Genomic DNA, 27454 nt, shown 5'->3' on the forward strand with positions numbered 1-27454 from the left:
TGGCTCGGTTGAAGTGGTTATCGGAGAGTCTAAATAGCACCTACACCCTCCATCATTTTCACTTCCTCAGCTTTGGTACACTGGCAAATGGAGGGCAGAGGAGGTGATTTGGGATTCAGCTAGAGAGAGAGAGAAAAAGTGAGAGAGAGTTGACAGGGAAGGTGTCCCTGTGAAATTGCGATGCACGACCCTAACCTTTGCCTGCAGCAGTATACTCTATGTAAGCTAGGCACAGAATGTGACCTGTTTTGTTGTGTTGGTTAACTTCATTATCAGTGGGTCAATTGATTATCTTCTTGGACAGACACAGAACAGCCATCAGAACATCACATTCTGTCTTCTACACAGAGGGCATTATCAACTAACCACCTATAAGCCTAGTTTCAAGGAGCAACTGATATGTCCTAAACAGTGATGTAGTGGTAAAAAAAGGTGGGAAAACTATAAACTCCCGTGGTAAACTATAAACTCCAGAGGTAAACTATAAACTCCAGTGGTAAACTATAAACTCCAGAGGTAAACTATAAACTCCAGTGGTAAACTATACACTCCAGTGGTAAACTATAAACTCCAGTGGTAAACTATAAACTCCCGTGGTAAACTATAAACTCCAGAGGTAAACTATAAACTCCCGTGGTAAACTATACACTCCAGAGGTAAACTATAAACTCCAGAGGTAAACTATAAACTCCAGAGGTAAACTATAAACTCCAGTGGTAAACTATAAACTCCAGTGGTAAACTATAAACTCCAGTGGTAAACTATAAACTACAGAGGTAAACTATAAACTCCAGTGATAAACTATAAACTCCAGTGGTAAACTATAAACTCCAGTGGTAAACTATAAACTCCAGAGGTAAACTATAAACTCCAGAGGTAAACTATAAACTCCAGAGGTAAACTATAAACTCCAGAGGTAAACTATAAACTCCAGTGGTAAACTATAAACTCCAGAGGTAAACTATAAACTCCAGTGGTAAACTATAAACTCCAGTGGTAAACTATAAACTCCAGTGGTAAACTATAAACTCCAGTGGTAAACTATAAACTCCAGTGGTAAACTATAAACTCCAGTGGTAAACTATAAACTCCAGAGGTAAACTATAAACTCCAGAGGTAAACTATAAACTCCAGCGGTAAACTATAAACTCCAGTGGTAAACTATAAACTCCAGTGGTAAACTATAAACTCCAGAGGTAAACTATAAACTCCAGTGGTAAACTATAAACTCCAGAGGTAAACTATAAACTCCAGTGGTAAACTATAAACTCCAGTGGTAAACTATAAACTCCAGTGGGCGATTGAGACAAACCACCACCAATATGAACAAAAACGTATTACATTTTTATTACAGCTTGGGGTTAAACACTCCAAGTAGAGAAGTCTAAAGATAAATAATCCACATGGTTACAGAGGAACATTTTGAAATAAATTTTGAAATAAATTTGTACAATTTAAAGAGAGTATGTTAGGGACAGTTTAATGCAAGTCAATGGTACCTATATTAGCATTTTCCAAATCATGTCCAAAACATGTCCAAATCATTTATAAGTAAATTCATTGAGTTACACAATACATTTTGAGATACTTTAGTATAATTTGGACAGGAAACCTCATCATAGTGAGGATATTAATAGTGAGCAATATTCCCTCTAAGCTACGCGTGGGCGTGCAGCTCCCTTGGGACTGCCTAGCAGAAGAAACATCAGCCCTCACAGAGAAGCACGAGATTGAACTTCACTCAACTTTATAGTTTTCCCCTTTAGATAACACTATCAACGTTTCCCTCTGCTGTGGAAATTGTGATCGAATCAACGCAATATTAGCCACTTTCAATCCAGCATACTGAAACAAAACGAACTCTGCAAGAGATTTTCTTGTAGGAAGAGTGCATTGAGTAGGATTCTATTGCATTGACAGGCACGACTCAGGCCCATACTCTACACAGACTGGTGCACCATAACCAATCAGAGCTGCAGAATCCCTATATGCAAATAGACCATTGCCATATATGGATTTGCATGTAGCCAGTTGTGTACATTTGTTCATATTCTTTGCTAGTGAGTTATTAGCCCAATTATAGCTAGTTTCTAGTCAGCAACGGGGAAGTGGTTGCTTCCTACAAGAGCACAAAACGTGTGCATTTCTTTGAAACACAAGTAACAAACAAAAAATATATTGTAGCCACTTATATCTGTTCAAAATGTTGTTTGTCTATGGATATCTAAATCTTATCAAACTTCAAAAAGACATTTTCCTTAAAAGGGGGGTGTGTTCCCATAACATACCCTATTATTAGCATGTTGATTGTATTTGTAGGCCAATAGGGAAGGTAGACCATGGGGAGATGTTCATAATGAAACTTATCTTCTTTAAGTACTTCCATTTGTTTGATAAGATTAGCACAGATTTTCTCAGTGGACCCCACATGGGGCTCTGACCTGTAGTATGGGAACTACTGTACTAATCTTCCTCTCTCTCTGTGTCTCCTCTGCCTCCTCCTCCATGCATCACAGCCTGCCTCAGCCTCACCACCATCTGTCTCACCAGTACTCTCTGTAAAGCAAAGTTATGATGAGACTTAGTAGCCTGCTGAGGTCAGGCTCAATTTAACATTAGCTTCTTACTTCATCCTTCTAGCCAACTAGCTAGCTAGCTGGCTAACACTAGGCAGAGCCGAGCCCTTTAACGTTACTGAAATACGAATAGAAGTCTCTGCCAGCAGCTAGCCACCTACCTGACATATCTACACTGAGTGTAAAAAACATGAAGAACATCTGCTCTTTCCATGACAGACTGACCAGGTGAATCCAGGTTAAAGATATGATCCCTTATTTATATCACTTGTTAAATCCACTTCACTCAGTGTAGAAGGTGATGAGACAGGTTAAAGAAGGATTTTTAAGCATTTAGACAATTGAGACATAGATTGCGTATGTGTGTCATTCAGAGGGTGAATGTGCAAGACAAAAGATGTAAGTGCCTTTGAACGGGGTATGGTAGTACTTCGAGCTGGGGTAGCTCATGTCACGTCTCATGGCCTGTGCCGTGACTCACGAGAGGGCGGAGTTAGCCATTTGAGAGAGTGGTGAATGTACAGCTAACAAGGCAAATCTGGGAGTGGCAGGCGAACATACCCCATCCTGACTACACTACCCCATCCTGACAACACTATCCCATCCTGACTACACTACCCCATCCTGACATCACTACCCAATCCTGACTACACTACCCCATCCTGACAACACTACCCCATCCTGACTACACTACCCCATCCTGACAACACTACCCCATCCTGACTACACTACCCCATCCTGACTACACTACCCCATCCTGACCACACTACCCCATCCTGACATCACTACCCCATCCTGACTACACTACCCCATCCTGACAACACTACCCCATCCTGACAACACGACCCCATCCTGACATCACCACCCCATCCTGACAACACTACCCCATCCTGACAACACTACCCCATCCTGACTACACTACCCCATCCTGACCACACTACCCCATCCTGACATCACTACCCCATCCTGACTACACTACCCCATCCTGACAACACTACCCCATCCTGACTACACTACCCCATCCTGACTACACTACCCCATCCTGACCACACTACCCCATCCTGACAACACTACCTCATCCTGACTACACTACCCCATCCTGACAACACTACCCCATCCTGACAACACTACCCCATCCTGACAACACTACCCCATCCTGACTACACTACCCCATCCTGACAACACTACCCCATCCTGACATCACTACCCCATCCTAACAACACTACCCCATCCTGACAACACTACCCCATCCTGACATCACTACCCCATCCTGACAACACTACCCCATCCTGACTACACTACCCCATCCTGACAACACTACCCCATCCTAACAACACTACCCCATCCTAACAACACTACCCCATCCTAACAACACTACCCCATCCTGACATCACTACCCCATCCTAACAACACTACCCCATCCTGACAACACTACCCCATCCTGACTACACTACCCCATCCTGACTACACTACCCCATCCTGACAACACTACCCCATCCTGACAACACTACCCCATCCTGACAACACTACCCCATCCTAACAACACTACCCCATCCTAACAACACTACCCCATCCTGACATCACTACCTCATCCTGACAACACTACCCCATCCTGACTACACTACCCCATCCTGACTACACTACCCCATCCTGACATCACTACCCCATCCTGACAACACTACCCCATCCTGACTACACTACCCCATCCTGACTACACTACCCCATCCTGACAACACTACCCCATCCTGACAACACTACCCCATCCTGACATCACTACCCCATCCTGACATCACTACCCCACCCTGACTACACTACCCCATCCTGACAACACTACCCCATCCTGACTACACTATCCCATCCTGACTACAGTACCCCATCCTAACAACACTACCCCATCCTGACTACACTACCCCATCCTGACAACACTACCCCATCCTGACATCACTACCCCATCCTGACTACACTACCCCATCCTGACTACACTACCCCATCCTGACATCACTACCCCATCCTGACTACACTACCCCATCCTGACAACACTACCCCATCCTGACAACACTACCCCATCCTGACAACACTACCTCATCCTGACTACAGTACCCCATCCTAACATCACTACCTCATCCTGACTACACTACCCCATCCTGACAACACTACCCCATCCTGACTACACTACCCATCCTGACTACACCACCCAATCCTGACTACACTACCCCATCCTGACTACACTACCCCATCCTGACTACACTACCCCATCCTGACTACACTACCCCATCCTAACAGCACTACCCCATCCTGACTGCACTACCACCTTCCTGACAACACTACCCCATCCTGACATAACTACCCCATCCTGACAACACTACCCCATCCTGACAACACTACCTCATCCTGACTACAGTACCCCATCCTAACATCACTACCTCATCCTGACTACACTACCCCATCCTGACAACACTACCCCATCCTGACAACGCTACCCCATCCTGACAACGCTACCCCATCCTGACAACACTACCCCATCCTGACTACACTACCCCATCCTGACTACACTACCCCATCCTGACAACACTACCCCATCCTGACAACACTACCCCATCCTGACTACACTACCCCATCCTGACTACACCACCCAATCCTGACTACACTACCCCATCCTGACAACACTACCCCATCCTGACTACACTACCCCATCCTGACTACACTACCCCATCCTGACAACACTACCCCATCCTGACAACACTACCCCATCCTGACAACACTACCCCATCCTGACTACACTACCCCATCCTGACTACACTACCCCATCCTGACATCACTACCCCATCCTGACATCACTACCCCATCCTAACAACACTACCCCATCCTAACAACACTACCCCATCCAGACCACACTACCCCATCCTAACAACACTACCCCACCCTGACTACACTACCCCATCCTGACAACACTACCCCATCCTGACTACACTACCCCACCCTAACAACACTACCCCATCCTGACTACACTACCCCATCCTGACTACACTACCCCATCCTGACATCACTACCCCATCCTAACAACACTACCCCATCCTGACTACACTACCCCACCCTGACAACACTACCCCATCCTGACTACACTACCCCACCCTAACAACACTACCCCATCCTGACAACACTACCCCATCCTAACAACACTACCCCATCCTGACAACACTACCCCACCCTGACAACACTATCCCATCCTGACTACACTACCCCAGCCTGACAACACTACCCCAGCCTGACAACACTACCCCATCCTGACTACACTACCCAAGCCTGACCACACTACCCCATGCTGACATCACTACCCCATCCTGACATCACTACCCCATCTTGACAACACTACCCCGTCCTGACAACACTACCCCATCCTGACTACACTACCCCATCCTGACTACACTACCCCATCCTGACTACACTACCCCATCCTGACAACACTACCCCATCCTGACATCACTACCCCATCCTGACTACACTACCCCATCCTGACATCACTACCCCATCCTGACGACACTACCCCATCCTGACAACACTACCCCATCCTAACAACACTATCCCTCCCTGACAACACTACCCCATCCTGACAACACTACCCCATCCTGACATCACTACCCCATCCTGACTACACTACCCCATCCTGACATCACTACCCCATCCTGACTACACTACCCCATCCTGACTACACTACCCCATCCTGACAACACTACCCCATCCTGACAACACTACCCCATCCTGACTACACTACCCCATCCTGACAACACTACCCCATCCTGACAACACTACCCCATCCTGACTACACTACCCCATCCTGACTACACTACCTCATCCTGACTACACTACCCCATCCTGACAACACTACCCCATCCTGACTACACTACCCCATCCTGACTACACTACCTCATCCTGACTACACTACCCCATCCTGACAACACTACCCCGTCCTGACTACACTACCCCATCCTGACAACACTACCCCATCCTGACTACACTACCCCATCCTGACAACACTACCCCGTCCTGACAACACTACCCCATCCTGACTACACTACCTCATCCTGACTACACTACCCCATCCTGACATCACTACCCCATCCTGACAACACTACCCCATCCTGACAACACTACCCCATCCTGACAACACTACCCCATCCTGACAACACTACCCCATCCTGACAACACTACCCCATCCTGACAACACTACCCCAATCGGACTACACTACCCTGTCCTGACTACACTACCCCAATCGGACTACACTACCCTGTCCTGATTACACGAACCCATCCTGACTACACTACCCTGTCCTGATTACATTACCCCATCCTGACTACACCACCCCATCCTGACTACACCACCCCATCCTGACTACACTACCCCATCCTGACTACACTACCCCATCCTGACAACACTACCCCATCCTGACTACACTACCCCATCCTGACAACACTACCCCATCCTGACAACACTACCCCATCCTGACTACACTACCTCATCCTGACTACACTACCCCATCCTGACATCACTACCCCATCCTGACAACACTACCCCATCCTGACAACACTACCCCATCCTGACTACACTACCCCATCCTGACTACACTACCCCATCCTGACTACACTACCCCATCCTGACTACAGTACCCATCCTGACTACACCACCCCATCCTGACTACACTACCCCATCCTGACTACACTACCCCATCCTGACTACACTACCCCATCCTGACTACACTACCCCATCCTGACAACACTACCCCATCCTGACATCACTACCCCATCCTGACATCACTACCCCATCCTGACTACACTACCCCATCCTAACAACACTACCCCATCCTGACATCACTACCCCTACCTCACAAAACTACCCCATCCTGACTACACTACCCCATCCTAACAACACTACCCCATCCTGACTACACTACCCCATCCTGACTACACTACCCCATCCTGACAACACTACCCCATCCTGACATCACTACCCCATCCTGACCACACTACCCCATCCTGACTACACTACCCCATCCTGACATCACTACCCCATCCTGACAACACTACCCTATCCTGACTACACTACCTCATCCTGACTACACTACCCCATCCTAACAACACTACCCCACCCTAACAACACTCCCCCATCCTGACAACACTACCCCATCCTGACAACACTACCCCATCCTGACATCACTACCCCATCCTAACAACACTATCCCATCCTAACAACACTACCCCATCCTGACAACACTACCCCATCCTGACAACACTACCCCATCCTGACAACACTACCCCATCCTGACAACACTACCCCATCCTGACATCACTACCCCATCCTGACATCACTACCCCATCCTGACTACACTACCCCATCCTGACAACACTACCCCATCCTAACAACACTACCCCACCCTGATAACACTACCCCATCCTGACATCACTACCCCATCCTGACTACACTACCCCATCCTGACATCACTACCCCATCCTGACAACACTACCCCACCCTGACATCACTACCCCATCCTGACAACACTACCCCATCCTGACTAAACTAGCCCACCCTAACAACACTACCCCATCCTGACATCACTACCCCATCCTGACTACACTACCCCATCCTGACATCACTACCCCATCCTGACTACACTACCCCATCCTGACATCACTACCCCATCCTGACATCACTACCCCATCCTAACAACACTACCCCATCCTGACTACACTACCCCATCCTGACTACACTACCCCACCCTAACTACACTACCCCATCCTGACTACACTACCCCATCCTGACTACACTACCCCATCCTGACATCACTACCCCATCCTAACAACACTACCCCATCCTAACAACACTACCCTGTCCTGATTACACTACCCCATCCTGACTACACTACCCTATCCTGACTACACTACCCCATCCTGACTACACTACCCCATCCTGACTACACTACCCCATCCTGACTACACTACCCCAGCCTGACAACACTACCCCATCCTAACAACACTATCCCATCCTGACTAAACTACCCCATCCTGACATCACTACCCCATCCTGACTACACTACCCCATCCTGACAACACTACCCCATCCTGACCACACTACCCCATCCTGACATCACTAACCCATCCTAACAACACTACCCCATCCTGACTGCACTACCCCATCCTGACAACTCTACCCCATCCTAACAACACTACCCCATCCTGACTGCACTACCCCATCCTAACAACACTACCCCAACCTAACAACACTACCCCACCCTAAAAACACTACCCCATCCTGACATCACTACCCCATCCTGACAACACTACCCCGTCCTGACAACACTACCCTATCCTGACTACACTACCTCATCCTGACTACACTACCCCATCCTGACAACACTACCCCATCCTGAAAACACTACCCCATCCTGACAACACTACCCCGTCCTGACAACACTACCCTATCCTGACTACACTACCTCATCCTGACTACACTACCCCATCCTAACAACACTCCCCCATCCTGACAACACTACCCCATCCTAACAACACTATCCCATCCTAACAACACTCCCCCAGCCTGACTACACTACCCCAGCCTGACAACACTACCCCAGCCTGACAACACTACCCCATCCTGACAACACTACCCCATCCTAACAACACTACCCCATCCTGACAACACTACCCCATCCTGACAACACTACCCCATCCTGACAACACTACCCCATCCTGACAACACTACCCCATCCTGACTACACTACCCCGTCCTGACTACACTACCCCATCCTGACAACACTACCCCATCCTGACAACACTACCCCATCCTGACAACACTACCCCATCCTGACTACACTACCCCGTCCTGACAACACTACCCCGTCCTGACAACACTACCCCGTCCTGACAACACTACCTCATCCTGACATCACTACCCCATCCTGACATCACTACCCCATCCTGACTACACTACCCCGTCCTGACAACACTACCCCATCCTGACAACACTACCCCATCCTGACATCACTACCCCATCCTGACTACACTACCCCATCCTGACTACACTACCCCATCCTGACTACACTACCCCATCCTGACATCACTACCCCATCCTGACAACACTACCCCATCCTGACAACACTACCCCATCCTGACTAAACTAGCCCACCCTAACAACACTACCCCATCCTGACATCACTACCCCATCCTGACTACACTACCCCATCCTGACATCACTACCCCATCCTGACTACACTACCCCATCCTGACATCACTACCCCATCCTGACATCACTACCCCATCCTGACATCACTACCCCATCCTGACAACACTACCCCATCCTGACTACACTACCCCATCCTGACTACACTACCCCATCCTGACTACACTACCCCACCCTGACTACACTACCACATCCTGACTACACTACCCCATCCTGACATCACTACCCCATCCTAACAACACTACCCCATCCTGACTACACTACCCCATCCTGACATCACTACCCCATCCTAACAACACTACCCCATCCTAACAACACTACCCTGTCCTGATTACACTACCCCATCCTGACTACACTACCCTATCCTGACTACACTACCCCATCCTGACTACACTACCCCATCCTGACTACACTACCCCATCCTGACTACACTACCCCAGCCTGACAACACTACCCCATCCTGACAACACTACCCCATCCTGACTACACTACCCCATCCTGACATCACTACCCCCCACACTACCCATCCTGACAACACTACCCCATCCTGACAACACTACCCCATCCTGACATCACTACCCCATCCTGACAACACTACCCCATCCTGACTACACTACCCCATCCTGACTACACTACCCCATCCTGACTACACTACCCCATCCTGACTACACTACCCCATCCTGACAACACTACCCCATCCTGACTACACTACCCCATCCTGACTACACTACCCCATCCTGACATCACTACCCCATCCTGACATCACTACCCCATCCTGACATCACTACCCCATCCTGACTACACTACCCCACCCTAACAACACTACCCCATCCTGACTACACTACCCCATCCTGACATCACTACCCCATCCTGACATCACTACCCCATCCTGACATCACTACCCCATCCTGACATCACTACCCCATCCTGACTACACTACCCCATCCTGACTACACTACCCCATCCTGACATCACTACCCCATCCTGACATCTCAACCCCATCCTGACATCACTACCCCATCCTGACAACACTACCCCATCCTGACTACACTACCCCATCCTGACAACACTACCCCATCCTGACAACACTACCTCATCCTGACAACACTACCCCATCCTGACTACACTACCCCATCCTGACAACACTACCCCATCCTGACTACACTACCCCATCCTGACAACACTACCCCATCCTGACTACACTACCCCATCCTGACTACACTACCCCATCCTGACTACACTACCCCATCCTGACTACACTACCCCATCCTGACTACACTACCCCATCCTGACATCACTACCCCATCCTGACAACACTACCCCATCCTGACAACACTACCCCATCCTGACAACACTACCCCATCCTGACAACACTACCCCATCCTGACAACACTACCCCATCCTGACTACACTACCCCATCCTGACTACACTACCCAATCCTGACAACACTACCCATCCTGACAACACTACCCCATCCTGACTACACTACCCCATCCTGACATCACTACCCCATCCTGACTACACTACCCCATCCTGACTACACTACCCCATCCTGACATCACTACCCCATCCTGACATCACTACCCCATCCTGACAACACTACCCCATCCTAACAACACTACCCCATCCTGACATCACTACCCCATCCTAACATCACTACCCCATCCTGACAACACTACCTCATCCTGACAACACTACCCCACCCTAACAACACTACCCCATCCTGACAACACTACCCCATCCTAACAACACTACCTCATCCTGACAACACTACCCCATCCTGACAACACTACCCCATCCTGACTACCCCCATCCTGACATCACTACCCCATCCTGACAACACTACCCCATCCTGAATACACTACCCCATCCTAACATCACTACCCATCCTCACTACATTAGCGTGTTTGTGATTTTTCCTCCATATAAATCATTGGGAGGGCCACCTAAGCGTTTTTTCAGGCTGTCTAAGTCTTTTTTTTAACAACTTAATTTTCAGGGTTTGGAAAAAAACAAATATAAAGTACATGTATGTAGAAAAGATAATATACCTATACATTTTTCATATAATACAATCTTAGAGAACTAACAATTACCCAAATAAAAGATAGACAGTCGGGGAAAATTGAGAATTGAAAATCCCTAAAACAATGAATTTAGCAGTGTTCATTTTGTTATTATGTTTGAGATAAAGAACATAGGGTACCTGAAGGGTAGGACAAAAATAAAATAAAAAAATAGATAACTCATGTAAAATATCCTGTGTCCGTAAAAAGTATATAGTATGTATAAGCTGGAAGTAGAAGCCCATGTATTGTTGTCCATTAGTTTACTCCAAATGGGGCAGGGGAAGAGGGAATGGTTAGAGGAAAATAATAAAGAAGGAAAATATATTTTACAAGGATGGGAAATTATGCAGACAATTACATTGATAGAAGCCACAATCTATCTGCAATATTAAAGCTGATCTACCCCCCACAAAATCAATCAATCAATAAAAAAATAAACAGCATTAGCCATGGCAAAAAAAATCTGGAAATTAGCTTTAAAACTGCAAAATGTTTCTCTAAAATTCAGCCACGCCAACAGGCAGACCGGGCCCCCTGTCACGCCCACCACCTAAGCCCCTTTTTGGTCCAGATAAAACAGTGTGTGTTTGTGTGAGAGAGAGAGTGACAACTCTTATCGTGGTGAGGTGGCAAATGTTTCAAATGTCCCCCGTGTGAGTGGCCATGCCCGGGTTATCTGGGAAAAGTGCTCTTCTGAAGTTGTCGGTTCCCACGACCCCTGGACAGTGTCAGATAAGCAGAGTTGCCTGATATGATAATGCACTAGAGATGTGTGGAGGTTACAGTGTGTCATCAGCTGCCCTGTGGAAAACAGACATTTTGCATGACCCTAATCTGATCACATATGCCCTCTCCAGATATAAAGAGAGAGAGAGAGAGAGAGAGAGAAACACAAGGGAAGTTTATCCTGTGACTTTCTCACTTTCTCTCCATCCACTCTCCCCCTCCCTCCCTCCTCTCTCTACACAGACAGATTATCTTCCCATATTAAGGTGTTATGTATCCAGATTAAGGTTCCCTGTGAATATGATTTCAATGTCATTCAGTAAGCCACAGGATAAACTTCCTTTCTCTTCTCTCTCTCTTTCTAAAACAAAAACTACTTTCACGATGACACACAGGACACTTCCTAGAATCAAAGTTGAAAGTAAGCTCCGCCCACTGAGTTGGATCATCAAGTCACATTGTTGACAGACTGAACCAGTCATGGAGACCTGAAATCCTGACCTCTCCCTACAAGCCCCCAGTTTACTGACTGATTGACTGTGGAGAGCCATACTGATACAGGACAGACACCTTCAGGTATAGCTCTAAATGCTTTCTATTCAGTGTGTTAGTAATAGGCATTTTGGAGAGTACAAACTCAGCAAAAAAAGAAACGTCCCTTTTTCAGGACCCTGTCTTTCAAAGATAATTCGTAAAAATCCAAATAACTTCCCAGATCTTCATTGTAAAGGGTTTAAACACTGTTTCCCATACTTGTTCAATGAACCAAAAACAATTAATGAACATGCACCTGTGGAACGGTCATTAAGACACTAACAGCTTACAGACGGTAGGCAATTAAGGTCACAGTTATGAAAATTTAGGAAACTAAAGAGGCCTTTCTACTGACTCTGAAAAACACCAAAATAAAGATGCCAGGGTCCCTGCTCACCTGCATGAATGTGCCTTAGGCATGCTGCAAGAAGGCATGAGGACTGCAGATGTGGCCAGGGCAATAAATTGCTATGTCCGTACTGTGAGACGCCAAAGACAGCGCTACAGAGAGACAGAAAGGACAGCTGATCGTCCTCGCAGTGGCAGACCACGTGTAACAACACCTGCACAGGATCGGTACATCCAAACATCCCACCTGCGGGAGAGGTACAGGATGGCAACAACAACTGCACGAGTTACACCAGGAACGCATAATCCCTCCATCAGTGCTCAGACTGTCCTCAATAGGCTGAGAGAGGCTGGACTGAGGGCTTGTAGGCCTGTGAGGATGAAACAGTCAGAGGTCACCAAGCGCAACATAGCTTCAGCCTGTAAATCAGCTAGAAAGATGTGTCGACATCGAGTAATTGTCTCTGGCCCCCTCCCAGTTAGGGGGAGTGATGAGCTCTACAGCAGAGTCTCACAACTCAATCGCTGGTTGAAAACTGTTTTCTGCGCCTTCCAAAAGATAGAATTTGTAGATAATTGGCCCTCTTTCTGGGACTCACCCACAAACAGGACCAAGCCTGGCCTGTTGAGGAGTGACGGACTCCATCCTAGCTGGAGGGGTGCTCTCATCTTATCTACCAACATAGACAGGGCTCTAACTCCTCTAGCTCCACAATGAAATAGGGTGCAGGCCAGGCAGCAGGCTGTTAGCTCAGCTATCCCCATTGAGACTGTGTCTGTGCCTCGACCTAGGTTGGGCAAAACTCAACATGGCGGTGTTCGCCTTAGCAATCTCACTAGAATAAAGACCTCCTCCATTCCTGCCATTATTGAAAGAGATCGTGATACCTCACATCTCAAAATAGGGCTACTTAATGTTAGATCCCTCACTTCAAAGGCAGTTATAGTCAATGAACTAATCACTGATCATAATCTTGATGTGATTGGCCTGACTGAAACATGGCTTAATCCTGATGAATTTACGGTGTTAAATGAGGCCTCACCTCCTGGTTACACTAGTGACCATATCCCCCGTGCATCCCACAAAGGCGGAGGTGTTGCTAACATTTACGATAGCAAATTTCAATTTACAAAAAAAAAAAGACGTTTTCGTCTTTTGAGCTTCTAGTCATGAAATCTATGCAGCCTACTCAATCACTTTTTATAGCTACTGTTTACAGGCCTCCTGGGCCATATACAGCGTTCCTCACTGAATTCCCTGAATTCCTATCGGACCTTGTAGTCATAGCAGATAATATTTAAAAAATTGTGATTTTAATATTCACATGGAGAAGTCCACAGACCCACTCCAAAAGGCTTTCGGAGCCATCATCGACTCAGTGGGTTTTGTCCAACATGTCTCTGGACCTACTCACTGTCACAGTCATACTCTGGACCTAGTTTTGTCCCATGGAATAAATGTTGTGGATCTTAATGTTTTTCCTCATAATCCTGGACTATCGGACCATCATTTTATTACGTTTGTAATCGCAACAAATAATCTGCTCAGACCCCAACCAAGGAGCATCAAAAGTCGTGCTATAAATTCTCAGACAACCCAAAGATTGCTTGATGCCCTTCCGACTCCCTCTGCCTACCCAAGGACAAAAATCAGTTAACCGCCTAACTGAGGAACTCAATTTAACCTTGCGCAATACTCTAGATGCAGTTGCACCCCTAAAAACTAAAAACATTTGTCATAAGAAACTAGCTCCCTGGTATACAGAAAATACCCGAGCTCTGAAGCAAGCTTCCAGAAAATTGGAACGGAAATGGCGCCACACCAAACTGGAAGTCTTCCGACTAGCTTGGAAAGACATTACCGTGCAGTATCGAAGAGCCCTCACTGCTGCTCGATCATCCTATTTTTCCAACTTAATTGAGGAAAATAAGAACAATCCAAAATTTATTTTTGATACTGTCGCAAAGCTAACTAAAAAGCAGCATTCCCCAAGAGAGGATGGCTTTCATTTCAGCAGTAATAAATTCATGAACTTCTTTGAGGAAAAGATCATGATCATTAGAAAGCAAATTACGGACTCCTCTTTAAATCTGCGTATTCCTCCAAAGCTCAGATGTCCTGAGTCTGCACAACTCTGCCAGGACCTAGGATCAAGGGAGACACTCAAGTGTTTTAGTACTATATCTCTTGACGCAATGATGAAAATAATCATGGCCTCTAAACCTTCAAGCTGCATACTGGACCCTATTCCAACTAAACTACTGAAAGAGCTGCTTCCTGTGCTTGGCCCTCCTATGTTGAACATAATAAACGGCTCTCTATCCACCGGATGTGTACCAAACTCACTAAAAGTGGCAGTAATAAAGTCTCTCTTGAAAAAGCCAAACCTTGACCCAGAAAATATAAAAAATGATCGGCCTATATCGAATCTTCCATTCCTCTCAATTCTTTTTGAAAAAGCTGTTGCGCAGCAACTCACTGCCTTCCTGCAGACAGACAATGTATACAAAATGCTTCAGTCTGGTTTTAGACCCCATCATAGCACTGAGACTGCACTTGTGAAGGTGGTAAATGACCTTTCAATGGCGTCAGACCGAGGCTCTGCATCTGTCCTCGTGCTCCTAGATCTTAGTGCTGCTTTTGATATCATCGATCACCACATTCTTTTGGAGAGATTGGAAACCCAAATTGGTCTACACGGACAAGTTCTGGCCTGGTTTAGATCTTATGTCGGAAAAATATCAGTTTGTCTCTGTGAATGGTTTGTCCTCTGACAAATCAACTGTAAATTTCGGTTTTCCTCAAGGTTCCGTTTTAGGACCACTATTGTTTTCACTATATATTTTACCTCTTGGGGATGTCATTCGAAAACATAATGTTAACTTTCACTGCTATGCAGATGACACACAGCTGTACATTTCAATGAAACACGGTGAAGCCCCAAAATTGCCCTCGCTAGAAGCCTGTGTTTCAGACATAAGGAAGTGGATGGCTGCAAACTTTCTACTTTTAAACTCGGACAAAACAGAGATGCTTGTTCTAGGTCCCAAGAAACAAAGAGATCTTCTGTTGAATCTGACAATTAATCTTGATGGTTGTACAGTCGTCTCAAATAAAACTGTGAAGGACCTCGGCGTTACTCTGGACCCTGATCTCTCTTTTGACGAACATATCAAGACTGTTTCAAGGACAGCTTTTTTCCATCTACGTAACATTGCAAAAATCAGAAACTTTCTCTCCAAAGATGATGCAGAAAAATTCATCCATGCTTTTGTTACTTCTAGGTTAGACTACTGCAATGCTCTACTTTCCAGCTACCCGGATAAAGCACTAAATAAACTTCAGTTAGTGCTAAATACGGCTGCTAGAATCCTGACTAGAACCAAAAAATTTGATCATATTACTCCAGTGCTAGCCTCCCTATACTGGCTTCCTGTTAAAACAAGGGCTGATTTCAAGGTTTTACTGCTAACCTACAAAGCATTACATGGGCTTGCTCCTTCCTATCTTTCCGATTTGGTCCTGTCGTACATACCTACACGTATGCTACAGTCACAAGACACAGGCCTCCTAATTGTCCCTAGAATTCCTAAGCAAACAGCTGGAGGCAGGGCTTTCTCCTATAGAGCTCCATTTTTATGGAATGGTCTGCCTACCCATGTGAGAGACGCAGACTCGGTCTCAACCTTTAAGTCTTTACTGAAGACTCATCTCTTCAGTAGGTCATATGATTGAGTGTAGTCTGGCCCAGGAGTGTGAAGGTGAACGGAAAGGCTCTGGAGCAACGAACCGCCCTTGCTGTCTCTGCCTGGCCGGTTCCCCTCCACTGGGATTCTCTGCCTCTAACCCTATTACAGGGGCATGTCGTCCCTAGGAGGGGTGCGTCACTTGAGTGGGTTGAGTCACTGACGTGATCTTCCTGTCTGGGTTGGCGCCCCCCCTTGGGTTGTGCCGTGGCAGAGATCTTTGTGGGCTATACTCGGCCTTGTCTCAGGATGGTAAGTTGGTGGTTGAAGTTATCCCTTTAGTGGTGTGGGGGCTGTGCTTTGGCAAAGTGGGTGGGGTTATATCCTGCCTGTTTGGCCCTGTCCGGGGGTATCAACGGATGGGGCCACAGTGTCTCCTGACCCCTCCTGTCTCAGCATCCAGTATTTATGCTGCAGTAGTTTGTGTCGGGGGGCTAGGGTCAGTCTGTTATATCTGGAGTATTTCTCCTGTCTTATCCGGTGTCCTGTGTGAATTTAAGTATGCTCTCTCTAATTCTATCTTTCTCTATTTCTTTCTTTCTCTCTCTCAGAGGACCTGAGCCCTAGGACCATGCCTCAGGACTACCTGGCATGATGAATCCTTGCTGTCCCCAGTCCACCTGGCCATGCTGCTGCTCCAGTTTCAACTGTTCTGCCTGCGGCTATTGAACCCTGACCTGTTCACCGGACGTGCTACCTGTCCCAGACCTGCTGTTTTCAACTCTCTAGAGACAGCAGGAGAGGTAGAGATACTCTTAATGATCGGCTATGAAAAGCCAACTGACATTTACTCCTGAGGTGCTGACTTGTTGCACCCTCGACAACTACTGTGATTATTATTATTTGACCATGCTGGTCATTTATGAACATTTGAACATCTTAGCCATGTTCTGTTATAATCTCCACCCGGCACAGCCAGAAGAGGACTGGCCACCCCTCATAGCCTGGTTCTTCTCTAGGTTTCTTCCTAAGTTTTGGCCTTTCTAGGGAGTTTTTCCTAGCCACCGTGCTTCTACACCTGCATTGCTTGCTGTTTGGGGTTTTAGGCTGGGTTTCTGTACAGCACTTTGAGATATCAGCTGATGTAAGACGGGCTATATAAATCAACTTGATTTGATTTGTAAGGCAGGTCCTCACCAGACATCACCGGCAACAACGTCGCCTATGGGCACAAACCCACCGTCGTTGGACCAGACAGGACTGGCAAAAAGTGCTCTTCACTGACGAGTCGCGGTTTTGTCTCACCAGGGGTGATGGTCGGATTCGCATTACACTGAGGCCTGTACTCTGGAGCAGGATCGATTTGGAGGTGGAGGGTCCGTCATGGTCTGGGGCGGTGTGTCACAGCATCATCGGACTGAGCTTGTTGTCATTGCAGGCAATCTCAACGCTGTGCGTTACAGGGACGACATCCTCCTCCCTTATGTGGTACCCTTCCTGCAGGCTCATCCTGATGTGACCCTCCAGCATGACAATGCCACCAGCCATAATGCTCGTTCTGTGCGTGATTTCCTGCAGGACAGGAATGTCAGTGTTCTGCCATGGCCAGTGAATAGCGCGTATCTCAATCCCATTGAGCACGTCTGGGTCCTGTTGGATCGGAGGGTGAGGGCTAGGGCCATTCCCCCCAGAAATGTCTGGGAACTTACAGGTGCCTTGGTGGAAGAGTGGAGTAACATCTCACAGCAAGAACTGACAAATCTGGTGCAGTCCATGAGGAGGAGATGCACTGCAGTACTTAATGCAGCTGGTGGCCACACCAGATACTGACAGTTACTTTTGATTTTGACCCCCCCCCCTTTGTTCAGGGACACATTATTCCATTTCTGTTAGTCACATTAAAAAAAGATATATATTTCACCTTTATTTAACCAGGTAAGCTAGTTGAGAACAAGTTCTCATTTACAACTGCGACCTGGCCAAGATAAAGCAAAGCAGTGCGACACAAACAACAACACAGAGTTACACATGGAATAAACAAACATACAATCAATAATAACACAATAGAGGGGGAAAAAATGTCTACGTACAGTGTGTGCAAGTGAGGTAAGATAAGGGAGGTAAGGCAATAAATAGGCCATAGTGGCGAAATAATTACAATTTAGCTATTTACACTGGAGTGATAGATGTGCAGAAAATGAATGTGCAAGTAGAGATACTGGGTGCAAAGGAGAAAATAAATAACAGTATGGGGATGAGGTAGTTGGATGGGCTATTTACAGATGGGCTATGTACAGGTGCAGTGATCTGTGAGCTGCTCTGACAGCTGGTGCTTAAAGTTAGTGAGGGAGATATGAGTCTCCAGCTTCAGTGATTTTTGCAATTCGTTCCAGTCATTGGCAGCAGAGAACTGGAAGGAAAGGCAGCCAAATAAGGAATTGGCTTTGGGGTGAGCAGTGAAATATACCTGCTAGAGCGCGTGCTACGGGTGGGTGCTGCTATGGTGACCAGTGAGCTGAGATAAGGCAGGGTTTACCTAGCAAAGACTTATAGATGACCTGGAGCCAGTGGGTTTGGCGACGAATATGAAGCGAGTGCCAGCAGACGAGAGCATACAGGTCGCAGTGGTGGGTAGTATATGGGGCTTTGGTGACAAAACGGATGGCACTTTGATAGACTGCATCTGTCTGTGGACATGTCTGTGGAACTTGTTCAGTTTATGTCTTAGTTGTTGAATCTTGTTATGTTCATACAAATATTTCCGCATGTTAAGTTTGCTGAAAATAAATGCAGTTGACAGTGAGAGGACATTTCTTTTTCTGCTGAGTTTATAATAAGGTGACTTGAGTGTGATATATGTTGTCTGTTTAAAACTATGACTGCTGGCCTGGGTTTCTTGGCTGGGATGTGAGTGTGACAAGCCAAATATGCAGGATCAATAGTGTCATTGATCAGCGTGGGTCTGAATCCAGGCCACAAAATGGTGCCCTCTCCATGTCACATGGCCCTCTCTTCCAGCTCCCTCCCTTTTTATCCCTCGCTCATTCCTGCTCTCCTTCCCCCTCTCTCGCTCTCTCTATGGCCGTCAGTCCGTTTCTCTCTTCTCATTTGTTTTTTTACAATGTCAATCTGATTTCAAAACCATTTTCAGTGACAAAGTTATAGAAGCCTATATCTCTGAATGTTTCTGGCAGCCTACATGAAGCCATGGCAATTGAAATATGACAACAACAGTGTGTGAACTTCTAGCTCTCGTCCCATCGGATCAACAGACTATTAACAGAAGCATCTTTACCGGTCTCATCGTTCACCACTTTGGCCTGGGCTCTGCTTACAGTGTTAGCTGGACCTGTTAAACGACTGAATATAGAGAACAACAAATAATAACCATCAAGCCTAGAGGAATGGACTTGTGCACCCGTTTAAAACACTGGACATCTCGACATGCGGCTAGTCGGGTCTAATCTCTCTGGGCTCGGCTGATGAGTCTGAGTGGAACCTGTGTGTCTCCAAATGTACCCAACCTGGCGGCTAGCTCTGGGAGTTAACATCTGTCCTCTGGTCTTAGGAAAGGTGACGTCATTATGGTGGCACATGCCAACACAGTGGTCTGGACACACACTCACAAACACAAATACACACACACACTCAAACATACAATCATGTGCATTGGCACTGGGCCTTATTCCCTCTAATTGGCTGTTTTTCCCTCCCTCGCTCCAACCCCCTCTCCCTCCCTCCCTCTCTCCATCTTTCTCTCCATCCCTCGCTCCATCCCTCTCCATCCCTCGCTCCATCCTTCTCTCCATCCTTCTCTCCATCCCCCTCTCCATCCCTCTCTCCATCCCTCTCTCCATCCCTCGCTCCATCCTTCTCTCCCTCCCTCCCTCGCTCCCTCCCTCTCTCCATCCCTCGCTCCATCCTTCTCTCCATCCCTCGCTCCATCCTTCTCTCCATCCCTCGCTCCATCCTTCTCTCCATCCCTCGCTCCATCCTTCTCTCCATCCCTCGCTCCATCCTTCTCTCCATCCCTCGCTCCATCCATCCCTCTATACTGTGTGCCGTTGTGATCAGGGTCATCTGATGGTCACAAAATCAGGAAGAGAGGTTAAGAACACTCAGCTGACTTTTGACTTATTTAATCAGTCTTTTAAAATAGACTGACTCGTTATGTTTCAAATGTATGCCCTTGTTCTGGACAAACCTCTTTATGCTTCCAGCCAGCCCATTCCCTTCTCTCTCGTCCTACTCCTCTCTGCTCGTCTTGTTATAAGTAAAGTACTGTAACAACAGATCAGATATTAACTTCTACATTACTACTAAGGTAGCAGCACCCTGGTTAGTTCCTGGTTGGTTTCCCCTCCCTGTCTCTCTGTTCCACTACTAGGTGTGTTCTGTCTTCATACCATCAGGACCACCACAGTGTGAACAGAGTGATGACAGCTCATCATGGAACCACTAAGGTCTGGAACTGATTACAACCTGCCACCTTTCAGTCTAATAATACACACACTGGACATTTCTACAGACACACGTGGAATTAATATAGACGTGAGATCCAACAACACTAGTAATTTGAGGAGAAATAGGATGACGTCAATGTCAGCTAACTTTTCCAAAGTTATTTGGCAAAACAAGAGAAGGAGAGACGCGGGCAAACATTACGCCGCCATCTTTATGACACCTGAAGAGCGCCCGGATGCCAATAATAACTTTGGCTAATTTGGAGTAATTTTCCCTTCCTCTCTCTCCTCTCTGTTCCTCTTTTTCACTCAATTTCCATCTCTTTCTGTGCTTATTCTTTTGCGCTCTTTAATTCCTCCTCTCTCTCTGTGTCCTTCTCTTTCTCTCTGTAATTCCTCTCTCTCTCTCTCTCTCTGTGTCCTTCTCTTTCTCTCTGTAATCTCTCTCTCTCTCTCTGTGTCCTTCTCTTTCTCTCTGTAATTCCTCTCTCTCTCTCTCTCTCTCTCTCTCTCTCTCTCTCTCTCTCTCTCTCTCTCTCTCTCTCTCTCTCTCTCTCTCTCTCTCTCTCTCTCTCTCTCTCTCTCTCTCTCTCTCTCTCTCTCTCTCTCTCTCTCTCTCTCTCTCTCTCTCTCTCTCTCTCTCTCTCTCTCTCTCTCTCTCTGTGTCCTCTTTCTCTCTGTAATTCCTCTCTCTCTGTGTACTTCTCTTTCTCTGTGTAACTCTTCCTCTTTCTCTCTCTCTCTCTCTCTCTCGGTGTCCTTCTCTTTCTCTCTGCAATTCCTCCTCTCTCTCCCTGTGTCCTTCTCTTTCTCTCTAATTCCTCCTTTCTCTCCGTGTGTCCTTCTCTTTCTCTCTGTAATTCCTCCTCTCTCTCTCTCTCTCTCTCTCTCTCTCTGTACTTCTCTTTCTCTCTGCAATTCCTCCTCTCTCTCCCTGTGTCCTTCTCTTTCTCTCTAATTCCTCCTTTCTCTCCGTGTGTCCTTCTCTTTCTCTCTGCAATTCCTCCCCTCTCTCTCTCTCTCTCTCTCTCTCTCTCTGTACTTCTCTTTCTCTCTGCAATTCCTTCTCTCTCTGTGTGTGTTTCTCTTTCTCTCTGTAATTCCTCCTCTCTCTGTGTGTGTTTCTCTTTCTCTCTGTGTCCTTCTCTTTCTCTCTGTAATTCCTCCTCTCTCTGTGTGTGTGTTTATTTTTCTCTCTGTAATTCCCCCTCTATGTGTCCTTCTCTTTCTCTCTGTAATTCCTCATCTCTCGCTGTGCTTCACAGAACACAATCATCTGATAATGACCGAGAGAGAGTTGGCACGCAAGGAGGCGTGTCAGTCTGTGAAACTATATATTTTTCTCACCCTCCTCCCCTTTCCATCTCTCTGACCTCTCACTATATCCCTAGCTTCAAAGGACAGAGTGGATGGTAGAGGGGTAATCCTTGGCCCCGAGTCCAAATACAGCGCTCCCTCTCACAGAGCTGCCAAACACTGGCTCACATGGCCCAGGGAACCACACACAGATAACAACATAACTTATGATGATGAAAATGGTGACGATTTCAGCATTATCATCATACAAATTCTGATTGGTTGAACTACAGTAAGAGTAGGTAATACAGTTCTGACCTTCAATTATGTTTTAAGTAACTAAACAAGAGTAAAGTAAGGTTCTTCCCAACAGCCTAGTCACAGACAGACGTCACAACCCTGTCAAATTATACAACGCCTGTGATTCCCAATACTTCCATTTTTTTTAGGAATGTTTTTCCATTACCCAAAATAATCAGCCACGAAAACACAGCAATACAGGCCTTTCTTTCCCTTTTCCTTTAACCTATCAGTATACAATGTACAGATATGTCTACAGTGGGGTGGAAATCTGTCACTTTGAAGGACAGTTCCACCAAATCCCTTTGGACAATATGTTCCCACTATTCTAGTGAGGATCCCGATCAAAACAGATGACTATTAATAACATGTTGCCAACTAAAAATACACCAAATACAAAACAGAGGAGGCTGTTTATAGTTGCTTCCTCTGAAGTAAACACCTGCCCAATATGGAAATGGACAGATTTACAATGTAAAACACTGTACAAAACAATTGTCAAATAATTAACAGAGGCAAGGCATTTTCAAGTGTCTACTATCTGCATGTCTCTAACAGAGCACTTTAAAACAGTGTAAACAGACATTATTCCACTGCGACATAAACAATATCATATATGTTTGTGGTTTGTCAACTATGAACAACAGCAGGTTATGTCTAATGTCCATGATGCTACCATTTATGGAAGCCTGTGCGCAAATTTCAAAACAGTTATATCGGTTAAAACAGCAAGAGTATTATGATCAAATTTGTCCAATACAAAAATTTGTATTTTGGCAACTTATTTAATGCAAAACAATTATCACTCACCGTTTTATTCGCCTTTTTGTAGTTGTAAAGAAATTCTGCAAATTTCCATTCAGGACCACCTGATTGCTTTTCTTCATATATGAATTTGTAACACAGGAGGTAGCCAGCCTACTGTAAAGTGTCCGGGACGCGTACCCTCTCGCTCTGTATGCCCGTGCGCTGGCTCGCACCGGGATATTACCCTCGTTGACTGACTGCTACCGGCCACGTCTCGTCGTGCGCTCTGACTGGCTCCTTCTCCCTCGCTCTCTCCAGCAACAACTGGCTACTTCAAATATCCCCCACCTGTGCTGTGTTGTGACAGTAAAACTAATGGTGTGACAGTAAAACTAATACATTCTGCATATGATTTTATTGTCTAAAGTTTAAATGTAAAGTGGAGAATATTGGTCATACAACGTCAATGCGCAAAAGCAAAAGGCATTGCAAAATGGGTAGGTTGCTCAGCAGGAAAATATATTGTTACCTTAATTTCTGGTGTCATTAATAATGTAAATGTTTGTCATGCAAATAAAAGGTAATTGTGCAGGAGGCGTGTGTGTATGTATGTGTAGGCTCTGTGTGTGTGTTTACTAATACTTAATCTGTTTTAATCTCGGTCAAATTCACCAAGGCGTGACCTATGATGTCATATCATAGCCTCTGTCATCTAATGCAAATAGGATCAGACAGCCAGCAGCGCACCGGAAGGTGATGGAAAGGAGGTTAGGGGCTGAAACCAAGGATATCATATCATGACGCCGGGCAATAAAGCATTCACTTTTCTCTGGCTAAAGTTAGCAAATGAATCACATAGTGTACAATCATAATAAGGAGTAAATGATCACGTCACTGTGCGAATTAGATATGAAGGATTAATAGGCCTACCAGTGATTCAATACATTAGCTGTGGTTTTGTACCGTTATGCTACTGGTCCATCTAGCCGTCTGTCCTTGCATAGTGTGAGAAAGGTACACTGATTGTAATTGATCGATGGAAAATTCTCTCCAGGCAGCGAGAGAGAGAAATAGAGAGAGAGAGAAATGTGTACATGGGAGGGAGAGAAGGGGAGCGGGAAAGATAGAGGAGAGAGAGAGAGTGTACATGTCATGAGAGAGAGAGGAGAGCAAGAGAGAAAGAGATGGAAGAAATACTTCATTATTGCCTCTAACAGCTTTTGAATGTGAAAGTTCATGATCAGCACAGCAAAGAGAGAGAGAAGGGAGGCATGGTTTTATGAAACAGTTCAATTCAGTGGCATAGACAGAAATTCGTTGGTGGGTGCCCCCCCCCCAAAAAAATGTTTTTACACATTTTGCCATGAGGCTGAGAGAAAATGTCTAATTTCCTGCAATTAAAGCTAAAATATAGGTGTGTTAACTGTGATAAAGGCACTGGGTTATGAGCTGTCTTGTTTGCTAAATAAACAAATGACATAGGCAGTGGCATGGTGCATATAGCCATAGAAGCACAGTGACATATGCTTCAATGCAGTCATATTTGTGGCATATTGGGGTTGTGGCTTTCAGTTAGTTATTTTTGGCAACCCATACTGAGAGTGAATGTCATTACAGTTCATCAAATATGACTAACCCAGTGCACTGCTTGCTATGAATTCTATCTGAAGGCATTTGCATGTTTAAGTTAAAAGACAAAGAATGTCCCATTTGGAACACTGACAAGTAAACACCATCCTTTATTTTTTTCATCTCAATCTGATTGGATGGGCCTGTCTCCCAGCAGGTGGGCCTGCACCCACCCAGGCCCACCCGTACCTACACGCCGGGTTCAATTAAAATATACATCCCATCATTCAGAACATGCTTCCCCTAAAGATCTGTAATTGGCATTTCCAGGCTATGCTTTTTTATAGGGTGTTTGTATGGGTAGAGCAGAGGGAGGGTGCTTTAGCAACACATAACCACCAGAGAGCAGATGTCAGCCATTTTTGCAATCATCACCAAAGTGCTTGCAGCAACCAAGGAGGTTTGGGCTTATTTTTTAGCCCTTTTTCTCCGCAATTGGTAGTTACAGTCTTGTCCCATCACTGCAACTCCCGTACGGACTCGGGAGAGGTGGCCGGCTGCAACACAGCCTGGGATCGAACCTGGGTCTGTAGTGACGCCTCAAGCACTGCGATGCTGTGCCACTCGGGAGGTCGAGGTTTGGGATTTAGATTATGCATGATAGTATAAACTACCCAACAGGGAATCTAAGCACTATTTCCCTCTGCCTTGGGAGAAAATGCCATTTATGTGACCATTTTCATGTAGCTTTCCTCTCGGGGCTTGTTTCAGAGTATAAGGGTTTCTTTTTTGTGATTGTCAAGTGATTTGACACTAAATATATTGCATCCTACACCAATATTATAATTATTACATAACTATTACATTAAAATGATCATAATAGATGTTAAACTACAGTTACATTGAATAAATGCTTTATAACCCGCTCAGCATCTGGGAGAAAGAAGACAAGACGGATATGTCCAATAGTTCCACTGATCTGCTCATCACAGTGATGGGGACCATCTCCCTCCTCTGCAGTAATACCTTGGCTGCAGAGATAACATACCACATGGGCTCACTAAAATTCTGATCTGGGACAAAGAGAGATTCAGGCCCAGTAACAGTTTCCAGATTTTGTCATGGTCACAGAATGTCCAAATCAAATGCTCCAGGATTCAGGAGGAGGAGGAGAGACCATCTTGGTTCAATCTGTGGCTTTGAGGTTCTCCAGACTTCACTGCCTGTCAAAAGAGATTAGAAACGTCATATATAAGTGATTCAGAGGTGCAGGTTAAACTGTTCCTCCCTTAGAGCAGCCATTAGCAGTTCATATGACTCCTGTGGGAAGCCACATCCAACACGATCTCACAAACTCACTGCTATATATGATGTTCGTCCAAAAGACACAAACATCGATTTGCGAGGCTGCAGTCAAACGTCCAATACTGCTGTCAACCTTCCCTCAGAGACTGGCCACATCACTGTTACTCTGACTAAATGGGACAGTAGTGTCATGACGTTGGCCTGTGGGTAGGTTTATGACAGTCATAAATACCTCTTTCCCCCTTTTTCTCTCTCCCTACTATAACTGATGTGACATAAGGAAACCCATGGGTTAACATAGAGATTCTGGGTAACATCAGAAGTTGGGGGAAATGAACTATATTCTGGTAATCCGACCAACTGAACATATGCGGTGGTACTTAAGGTATATTATGTCAGTTCGGTTGCCCTCTGACACATTCTCATCAATGATAGAATGACATAAACTCTACTGTGGAAAGTCTAAACGCCAGAGGTATCGGATTCACATGGAATTGTTGTTTAATTCAAATGTTTGAATATGAAATTATTTGTGAAGAGGTGAAATGTAATTTTAGATCTGGACTTTCATAAGTTTTCCTCTGCTCACAGTGGCCCGCCCC

General features: G+C 46.0%; 1 long non-coding RNA gene across 1 annotated transcript in view; it reads right to left on the reverse strand.

Annotated features, from left to right (window-relative positions):
• The window catches only part of LOC120048746, a 37032-nt gene extending 12671 nt beyond the window's left edge, over positions 1-24361 (reverse strand). The window contains exon 1 of the long non-coding RNA XR_005477039.1: positions 24042-24361. This is a non-coding gene — a long non-coding RNA (uncharacterized LOC120048746). The remainder of the gene's footprint in view (positions 1-24041) is intronic.
• Between the last annotated feature and the right edge of the window lie 3093 nt (positions 24362-27454).

The sequence above is a fragment of the Salvelinus namaycush genome, chromosome 5 (assembly GCF_016432855.1).
Source record: "Salvelinus namaycush isolate Seneca chromosome 5, SaNama_1.0, whole genome shotgun sequence".
Lineage (NCBI taxonomy): Eukaryota > Metazoa > Chordata > Actinopteri > Salmoniformes > Salmonidae > Salvelinus > Salvelinus namaycush.